This window comes from Gymnoscopelus microlampas (assembly GCF_963454915.1).
Source record: "Gymnoscopelus microlampas genome assembly, chromosome: 3".
NCBI classification, from domain to species: Eukaryota; Metazoa; Chordata; class Actinopteri; order Myctophiformes; family Myctophidae; genus Gymnoscopelus; species Gymnoscopelus microlampas.
In genome coordinates this window covers 13,938,684-13,949,627 of record NC_139940.1, presented here as the reverse complement: position 1 = coordinate 13,949,627, position 10,944 = coordinate 13,938,684, and positions in this window count along the sequence as shown.

Genomic DNA, 10,944 nt, shown 5'->3' with positions numbered 1-10,944 from the left:
GATTAAAAACTAAAGGTGATCGAGCGAGTTTCACCCCTAGTGGTTCTCAAACTTTTTCATGTCAAGGACCCCCAATGTAATTTGCCACGGACCCCCATCTCATATATATTTTGTGCCAGGGACCCCCAGAAACAAAGATTTGTGTTAAAAAAGAAAATCAAGATAAAAAAGTAAAAAAAAAAAAAGCCACATTCATTCAAGTTTGTGTGTGTGTGTGTGTGTGTGTGTGTGTGTGTGTGTGTCCAATTTTACTGTAATGATTGTAGCATGCCAAGTTAAGCACATTTTGTTGCTTGTTTTGTTTCCTCAAATTCACATGGACCATTAATATTTACATTCCAAGATCCGTGATTGCGATATGTCATATAAATTCCCAGCAGCCGTAAAAGTTCCTTTCAATGAATCACATTTTAATGTTTGATTGTATTGTTTGCAGCCCTGATAACCAGGGCACTGAGGGCAGTGACGTCTAAACGATTAAAATAGTTTGTATGCATTACGGGAATCAGATCAGAGACTCAACAAATTCCAAAGTCAATAGTATAACACAGTAGTTCTCAAACTTTTTCGTGGCAATCCAAACTGATATATATATTTGGCTGCAGACCCCCATCTGAAAGGTTTTTGTCCCAGTCCCAGTGACAGTTAAAATGATTGTGATGCTATTAACACATTTTGCTGGGGACCCCCTGGAACCCCAGGGTCCTCCTCGGACCCCACTTTGAGAACCGATACCATAGGCTATGGCATGAGCTTCCACCTAAAAACTGTGGCCTCTGTGGACATCTTTAAAAGACTTTTAGAGACTCACCAATTCAAACAGTTATTTCCTCTGAATGTTCACCCCAGAATAGGGACGCTGGGGTTCATGTGGTTAAAATGTGTCGTTTCAAAGTACAGCTACAGTGGCAGACCTGGGCAGACAGAACAGTGTTGAGGTTGTGTAGGGGCCTTTTATCAGTCTGTCTGTCCACATCTTATCTGATGAAGGAATCAGTGATGGGAGGAGCAGGGGATGTGGGAGAGCGGTGTCTGCTCTCTCTGTTATCTGCTGAACTCAACAGATCCTCAGCCACGATTCCATACAAAACCTGCTGATCACACAACCAGACAGTCACCGCCAAGGCTGCTCCTTCCCATTTTTCAAGGTGATTTCAGACTAGCAAGGAGAACCTATTGTCATAATGGTTGAATGGGTGATGTGTTACTTCTGTGCGCTATTCCTGTTCCAATTTCTAGTCCTATTCAAATCAAGGCTTTGTGTGGGCCACTGCATGTCCTTTTACTATTCATCTGGCATTTTTGGCATTTTGTCAGCATTCTGTCTTGAAAGTAGAGCATGCACCGTAATTACACTGCAGAATATGTATTTATTTATTTATTTATATATATATAGTCTTCCTTGGTCCCGACTGAGGATCGACAAATGGTTCTACTGTAGTAAATTTTATTTTTTCACCATTGGGTCACTACCGAAACGAAAGTTTGGCACTACCGAAACGAAAGTTAAATCCGAAAAAATCACTGAGTGGAGGCCAAAATCGTCCCCCCAAAACCCTGTTAGGAGTACGTTTCAGCCAGGCAATTTAGAGTTGATTGGTAGTACTTTGTAGTGACTTTTTTTGGTCCCTAACATTCATTGAGTTCTGGACTTTAAAGCACCGGCACCGAAGCCAATACTCATGGATGTACTCAGTACAGTGGGGGCGTTGTTTCCACACAGTAAAAGTGGGTGTTATGGCAAAATAAATAACACCCGCTTGAACTTTTATAAAAAACAGTGACTTGTCATCATGGACAGACTGGAAAACTGCTGTTTGGTCTAGTGTCCATCATCAGACACTACATGTGTATGGAGATTATTATGGATCTATAAATCAGTTCTCAAACTTCTTCATGTCAAGGACCCCCACATTAATGTATGCATTTGGCCACGGACCCCCATCTGAGAATATGTTGTGCCAGGGACCCCAGAAGAGAAGATTTATGTTAAGAAATTCAACATTATTCAAACTTTTCCAAACATTTTCGAGATTTTTCAAAACATTTCAAAAATTGCAGATCTACAAGCTCACAGCAAGCCACGAAGTGACGCTGTGAGCTTGTAGATCTGCTATTTTTGAAAAGCCAAAGTATGAAATGTGGAGCTTTCTGACTCCACACAGGTGCAGTTGGTTTAGTGTTGATGATGACTGATAGCAGTCTGGGGATCAACATCCGGTCAGAAAACGGAAACGGAAATGGTGCGTCTATGTCTTGTTCAGCGCACCGGATCCAGTAGGCGGAGCTTTGGACCGGATGTTGGACGCAGGCGCACAACGCCTTCTTGATTCGAAAAGTTTGGTGTGAAGTACCGTGCCACTGTGCTCTGTAGAGAAGGTAAACTAATGTTTGATTTATATCAACATGACACGTTTTTATCCACTAATATTTAACACAATTATTATTTAAGCATTCGAGGCGTTGTAGGACTGTGAATTTATTATGACACTAGCCCCATATAGTACCTCTCCCTCCGCTATACAGCGGAGGGTGAGGTTCCGATTGGAGCTACTGCAACAGCAGATATTGAATTGTTTTGCATTTATGTTCGTGCGTCTCCATTAATGTATAAATTCTTACTATGAAGTGATTCTCTTAAACCCCACTGATGTTATCCGTCCATACGGGTTGTTGGTGTTTAGTTAATAATGCGTGTTATTGAATAAATACATGTTTTAATTCCGTCCGTTAATGAACATCATTGTATTTCCTCGTTGACAATGGGGTGTAATACCAACCTGTTGCAGCAGCAGGCGAGCGCAGGTATTGCACTCCATGTAAACGAAGAAGTAGAACGGCGTTCGGACACAGACGGAATTAAAACACTTATTTATTAAACTTGTACGTAATATTACGGAACACAAACGACCCGTATGGTCGGGTAAACAACCGTGGCTTCGGGCTTAAATACTTAATGTGTTGCTATTATACTTAATGTGTTGCTGTTGTATATTAATGGAGCAGTAAGGGCGTTACAGAAAAACTACAAAGAACTCGGCACCCTTTATATTTAGAATTTATACATTTATGTTTGAGATTAACATGGAGCTAATATGCCAAACACTATTTGTGTGGAGTGTTCAAGAATGTCAAGATGGAGGATAATAATAATGAAACTTTATTTGTATAGCACTTTTCACATTTCATACTTTTCATAAAATATGTAAAATGCTTATTTTCGTTTTTTTACCGTTATTTTAAGATCAAAGTGTTCGAAGTGATCAAACTTGCAATAGAATGTATATTTAGAAGCGTCTTCCATAAACATGAATGTAAAATAAACATAATGCAAAGGTAAAAGGGATAGTTCACCCCCAAAATGACTTTTTTTCTATGGATTAGTCACCCCATGGAGACTTGAATTCATGGATATATTTTTGTTTTTCTCTCATTCCTAAGACAATAATTTGATGACCAGTGGACCGGTAGGCAGCGGTTCCGGTAGGAGACACAAAGGAGACTCCTTTGTGTCTCCTACCGGAACCGCTGTTGGTCATCAAATTATTGGCTTAGAGAATGCGACAAAAACTAAAAAACTATCCATGAATGAAAGTCTCTATGGGGTGACTGATCGATAGAAATCTTTGGGGGTGAACTATCCCTTTAAAGCCTCAATCTGTGATTTCTTCAACCGGTCGGCTGTAGAACAGCAGCAACGCGATCATGATAATTCATTACAGTTTCAGTCATGAGATTTTATTTATCTTTATTCCATGTTTGCGCTGCCTTTTGAGCTTGTAGATCTGCTACTTTGATGCTTTTATGCAGTGGCGTGCACAGACATTTTGAGGGGCAGGTGCTCAAGTAAATTATACTTTTTTTTTGTTGACTTGGTCTGCTCTTTTTTCCCTCTACACCTATACCTCTTTGCCAAAAATAGCCGATCTACAAGCTCACAACGCCTCGCAGCGTGAGCTTGTAGATCTGCTGTTTTTGGCTAGCTTCCTCAGAAAAGGGATGCTAGGTTTCGAGTGGTTATGGTAAAAATAAAAATCATATCACATAAAGAATTGGCGGACCCCTTGTAGTAACTCTGAGGACCCCCTAGGGGCCCCGGACCCCTTGTTGAAGACCCCTGCTGTAAACTGAAAAAAAAAAAACTTTTCATTTTTTTCAAAAGGGCACTTCTGGTCAAGAGGGCAAAGGGCAGGTGCTCTAGCGACACCTAGAGTCTATCTGTGCACGTCCCTGCTTTTATGTGACGCTGTAGTATGATCAAGTATGGAGTTAATTTATGAAAAAACACAAGGTTAGAATATGGCGATTACCCTTACGGCACCGAACGTAACATGTTTGTTGCTATTGTGTGTGTATCATACTTACATATGCAATGTAGATTATATTATTATTATTGTCAGTTGTGTTGCAGTATTAAAGGAGTAGTTCACCCAAAAATGACTTAGTTTCTATCAATTGCCCACCCCATGAAGCCTTGAATTCATGGATTTTATTGTTTTTTTTTCGTATTTCTAAGCCAATAATTTGATTACCGGTGGAAAGATGCTAAAGTATCCGGTAGGAGACACAAAGTAGACTCTTTGTGTCTCCTACCGGAAATGCACCCGGTCATCAAATTATTGGCCTAGGAATGCGACAAAAAACAAAACAAATCCATGAATTCAAGGCTTCATGGGGTGTGTAATTGATAGAAAATAAGATTTTTTTGGGGGGTGAATTACTCCTTAAGTCTCTCTCTATCATCACATACATGAAAAATAGTGAGTTTAAAAACAAATGAATAGCAACACAAACAAACATATAACCCCAACAAAACTGGAAACAAAAGAAATGTTGTTTTTGTAGATTTCTTTTTTAAGCGATCTTATTTATATTATGAATTCTACAATATATAAAATCTGGGGGAAAAGTGTGTAATGTTGGTGTATATATATGTGTGTCTTACAGGTTAATCATGTGACCTTGGTGTCCATGCGGTGACCTCCTGCAGAGTGGACTAAATCTACTTCATACAGCGAGTTTAAAACCCTGAGTCATGACTCCTAGCTATGACTCAGGGTTTGACTCGGTGTATGAGTTCTACAGTGAAGGTCCGGGATGGATGGAGTCATCAGGAGATAGCTGGTAATAGAGTGTCTGTAACTCGGACAAAGGGTTCAGGAAGATGGAACCTCGACGGGGTCGACGCAGCAACGAGCCCTGAGAGCTGAAACGTATAACGGTGCCAACGAACGCTCTCCGATGAGATACAAGGCGTACGGTGCTCGGGACGTGGTGCCATACAACCTACGCGGCTCTATTAATACCAGCTATCTTCAACCGAGTGGTGGAAGGCCCCACACGGTACGTACCTGGATCACACCTGGCCAGTATAAACTAGGGCTGTGTCACCATTAGAAAAGTTGATGATTAATTGTCACACAAATTGCGATTGCGATTTAACGATTTAATTGTGTTTGACGTTGAACATTGGTACATTATAAATACAAATTTGATCTGTTTTTGGCTTCTAGGGCTTCGTAAACAACATTTGCACCAGACAGATATGACAAATTATATACATAATTTAATTACTTTTATACTTTCAAAAAATAAATTAATAGTGGATTTAGTCGAGTGGAAATGGCCTATCTACAAGCTCAAAACGTGTGGCGATGGGACACATTTTGTGCTCGTAGATCCACTATTTTTGGAAAATGGTTGAAAATATATGAAAATTTTTAACATGGTAATGATCATGACGATTATGCAAAATGCATTTTTAACTCCGATATCGAAAAATAATTGCAATTAGGCATTTACGTAATAATTGTGACGGGTCTAGTATAAACCCTAGGGTTCATACTCATGGTAACTGATGACTGATAAGCTGTGGGGGTTATCAGACCACACTTTGAGAATCACTGGTCAAACGGCTGAGAGGTGAACCAAGACTGTCTGTGGTTGTTTTCAAGCCAAATTCCAAACCTCAAAATTCTGCCTCCAGTGTTATGGAGAAATTGGTGACCTGACAAAAGATGTGTCCATCTTGTGGACTTCACATAATGTCAAACACACACAGTAAATCACTGCTGTTTATGAACAGTTGCTCGGTTAATAAACAAAACAGTGGTTATTTAGATTTGGACATTGATCTTTATGTGAAGTCCAACGAGATGGTCGCATGTTTTCTGAAGGTCACCAATTTCACGAACACCACCATTGTAGGAGGGGGGCACAAACTGGGAGTTTGCCATATTTGAAATAAATTGGGCTCGCTTCCCTTCACAGGTGTTACCGATGATGCTAATGAAGGCTCTGTTCCAAACGGCCCACGGGTGTTTAAAGCGATATTTCACTTTCAAAAAAACTTTTGGTAATTTTATTGTCTACTCAGGCTTTTGTGAGCCCCCAGACCGTTTTTAAGTTGCTTGATTCAGTATTTAGACATTTGATATTCATTTTATCAGACACGCCCCCTTCCTATCTAACATGCTAAAAATGGAGTTTGAAGTTAATATGGGTTTGTATAGGAAGGGGGCGTGTCTGATAAAATGAATATCAAATGTCTAAACACTGAATCAAGCAACTTAAAAACGGTCTGGGGGCTCACAAAAGCCTGAGCAGACGATAAAATGACCCAAAGTTTAAAAAAAAAAATGAAATATCCCTTTAACTCCGAGTGTACAAATGGAAACAAATTACGGGTCCATTTGGTTCCATCTGTACACTCTTAATTAGTATCGTTTGTAACACCTGTGAAGGAAAGTACGGAAGAGGCCCAATCCTTGGTCAAATGCATTTTCATTTGGGGTCCTTGATATGAAAACCTTTGAGAGCCACTGTTTAGTTGTTTCTAAAACTGGATTAAATGCTAAGCATCGTATATTTACTTGAAAATGGTGTTTGATACAGGAATAGTGGGCACGTCTTTGTTAAATTGGCTATGTTTGTTTCTCAAATGTTAAACAAATTAAGAATTTGCTAAATAGTCTTAAGTGATGTAAAGTATACATGATGTGAACATGTGTACTGTACATCATTATCAGACCTAAACGTACCCTTCAACGTATTGTTTTATGCCCACAGTGGCTGTATTAGGCCTTATTCACATCGGGTCACGTGACGTCTATTTACTTCCTGGTTTCCATTAGGAGGGGATCAGTCTATTTTCTCCATTGACTTACAAGCATCTGCTCATCAGACACAAGCCAACTAACGTCTTATTTCGAAAGATAAAGTTATTCTAATACTGTGTGCTGTATTATTATCTGTATTATTAGCTGTATTATTATCTTATCTGTTTTCTTGATGATGTTGTTGTTCTTTTACATCTTACCATTTGGAAATTGACTTTAATAGATAGATTGAGAATGCTAGCAATGTTACCTGCCTGTGTAGAACACATAGGCTTATTTTAGCATTTCCTTTTTATACCAATATATGTATATACTCACCATACAGTGGTGTAAAGTAACCAAGTACATTTACTCAAGTACTGTACTTATGTACGATTTCTTAGGTATTTTTACTTTACTGGAGTATTTACAATTTCCAGTACTTTTACTTCTACTCCACTGCATCTCAGAGGCAAATATTGTACTTTTCACTCAACTATTGCATTGTGAGCTTGTAGATCTGCTATTTTCTTAAGATTTTTTTATACATTTGAAAACTGGGACATTCTACATATGTACATAATGCGTACTCTCTACTTTGGTACCTTAAGTAGCCTACATTAACATTTTGATACCAATACCTTTTACTCAAGTAAATTCTGAATTTCTGACTTTCACTTGTAGCATATGTGTGTGTGTATGAATGTATGTATGGTCAGAAATTCAGAATGTACTAGAGTAAAAGGTATTGGTATCAAAATGTTAATGTAGGCTACTTAAGGTACCAAAGTATAATGTAATTATTATGTAGAATGTCCCAGTTTTCAAATGTATAAAAAATCTTATGAAAATAGCAGATCTACAAGCTCACAACGCAATAGTGGAGTGAAAAGTACAATATTTGCCTCTGAGATGCAGTGGAGTAGAAGTAAAAGTACTGGAAATTGTAAATACTCCAGTAAAGTGAAACTTGAGTAAATGTACTATATATTGGTATAAAAAGGAAATGCTAAAATAAGCCTATGTGTTCTACACAGGCAGGTAACATTGCTAGCATTCGCAATCTATCTATTAAAGTCAATTTCCAAATGGTAAGATGTAAAAGAACAATAACATCATCAAGAAAACAAGATAATAATACAGCACACAGTATTAGAATAACTTTACCTTTCGAAATAAGACGTTAGTTGGCTTTTGTCTGATGAGCAGAATGCATGCAAGTCAATGGAGAAAATAGACTGATCCCCTCCTAATGGAAACCAGGACGTAAACAGACGTCACGTGACCCGATGTGAATAAGGCCTTTCGAATGTGAGGAAATTAAATGGCCAATTACACATTGAAGTGCCCACTTTTCCCAGGTGCCCACTCTTCCGGTTACATAATCGCAAATTATTTGAGGTAATTGCAATTATTTTGCATAACATCGTCATAGTTTCCAGTTCATAAAATGGAGGAAATGGCCGATCTACAAGCTCACACCGTGCCGTGATCGCGACACGTTGTGAGCTTGTAGATCTCTTTTTTTTTTTTACATTAGAAAGTCAAGTCAGGTAATATGGCATTCATTTAAGTTATTTGTCATATCTGCCCTGTTTACGAAGTTTAAAAGCCAGCCAAAAATATATTTCTTATGTTCAATGCCAAACAAACACAATTAAATCATTAATTGCAATTATTTGTGACAATTAATGAAGTAAAATGTCATAATGGTGACACAGCCTGTCAGTGACTAGGTTATGACATGTCACTATGGCTTCCAAAATGTCACCCTGTAGGGCCGGCACAACTCAACTTTTTGTTTTCTTTTTCTTGTGTCTTTACAGAACATGAAGTTGACAAGAAGAAGACGTCTGTAGATGGCAGGAAGGTAGGAACCTTTTGATTTCTGCTGCTGCTTGTTAAGGGGGCTACATGCTACATGCTACCATACCATGTATGTCGTCATTCGCGTCGTCTATCGTATAGTTTCACGTCATTTGCGTTGCTACAAATGACAAATGTCTGTCCACATCACATTTATGTGATTTTATTTATCGTTTCACGTAATTGTTCGGCTAAAGCTTTGGTCACGTCGGTCCACATCACATACGACCATATGGTCGTAACTTCTCCTCTTTTCCTCTGTTCTTTGCTTTAATAAAGCAATAACAAAATTATTTGTTTTTATTCACTTTTGTGTCTGAGTTATTTGATCGATTTTTTATTTTTGTCTTTACTTCTTTTCACAAACACATTTCTTTCTTCTTGCCTGTCTATTGCACTAGTTCTTCACTAGTGGTTTGTGTGTACAAATGTATGTGATGTGGAGGTATGTGATTTATGTCTGGTATCATTATGGTTGCATGTAGCCCCATTAACACTGTGTTTACATCCATCTGTGCTGTAGGTCTGTGCAAACTAATAGAGAAAGCAAATGATGTGCGTCGTGTCATTTGCTTCCTTTCTTAGTGTTTTTTTTTTTCATTTGCTGTTGTTTGAGTCGTGGCTGCTGTTGAAGGTAAGTGCTAGTAGTGACATGGTCTATCATTGGTTGTCGGGCAGAAACCTTGTATCTCCATATTTAAACATTATTTTTTGTAAATACATTTCTTTACTTGGTCATACTACAGTGTCACACACTAAAGCAGTACAAACAGCCGATCTACAAGCGCACAAAGCAAAGATCATGATAATTACATTGGATCCATTGGAACACAGTTTATTTTGTGTCCATTTTAAAAAGTAACAGTTTTGGACATAAAAGGTTTCTACCTGACCTCCATACTTTAACTTTCCCTCTTTTCTCTTCTCTATTATTTGCTTTAATAAAGTTATTACTTTTTTTCCCCCTAGTGTGTCTTTGTGTGGTTTTTGTGTGTACAAATGGAACCAAATGGTCCATTTGGTTCCATTTGTCGCACTGACAGTATACGTATACTAGGCTGTTTATGTAATGACAGGGTACAGTATATGTAGGCTCACACTAAGCTGTATAATATAGTGACAGGGTACAGTATATGTATACTAGGTTGTATAATATAGTGACAGGGTATAGTATATGTGGCTCTTGGTCACATAGCAAACTCACATAGTTAAACCTATTTGCGCTTTATCTATTTTTGATAAAGTTAAAAATATAGCTTTTTTTTGCCCTGTCATAGTATCAAGTAAACCTTTTTTAGTGTTGCTTGTGTTGCGTCATTTAACGGGTGGCGGGCCAGCGGTTTGCGTCGTTTGCGTTCAATGCCCGTCATTCGTGAAGAATAAGTAAGAAGGGACTGGACCAGTGTTTTTTTATTATTGGGTCACGGCCAGCGTTTTTTGATTTGATTTGCGTCGCGTCTCAGGATTTCACGTAACATCCGTGCAGGTAAGTCATCACGTCAGCCCACATCACATAAGTCCATGGTGTAGTGTAGTGTAGTATGTGATGTGGATTGATGTGATGTATGTGTTGTCATTTCACAACACATGCGGGTAAAAATTACATTTGATTTCACGTCGCTTCCGTCATATGCAGGTAAGTCTTCATCACGTCAGCCCACATCACATATGACCGTACAGGGGGGCCGTATGTGATGTGCATTGATGTGATGTATGTGTTGTGTTGTGTCATTTCACAACATATGCGAGTAAAACATCATCACGTTAGTCCACGTCACATATGAACATATGTGGAGGTATGTGATGCATGTCGTCCTTTACGTCGTGTGTCGTTTCACGTAATATGATTGGCGTTGTACCGTTTAAGGTTATTTGCGAGTAAATCACGTCAGGCCACATCACATTACTGGTCAGTTAATGTGATGTGGATTTATGTGATTTTGTGATTATTTCACGACATTTGCGGATAGCTCGTCATTCA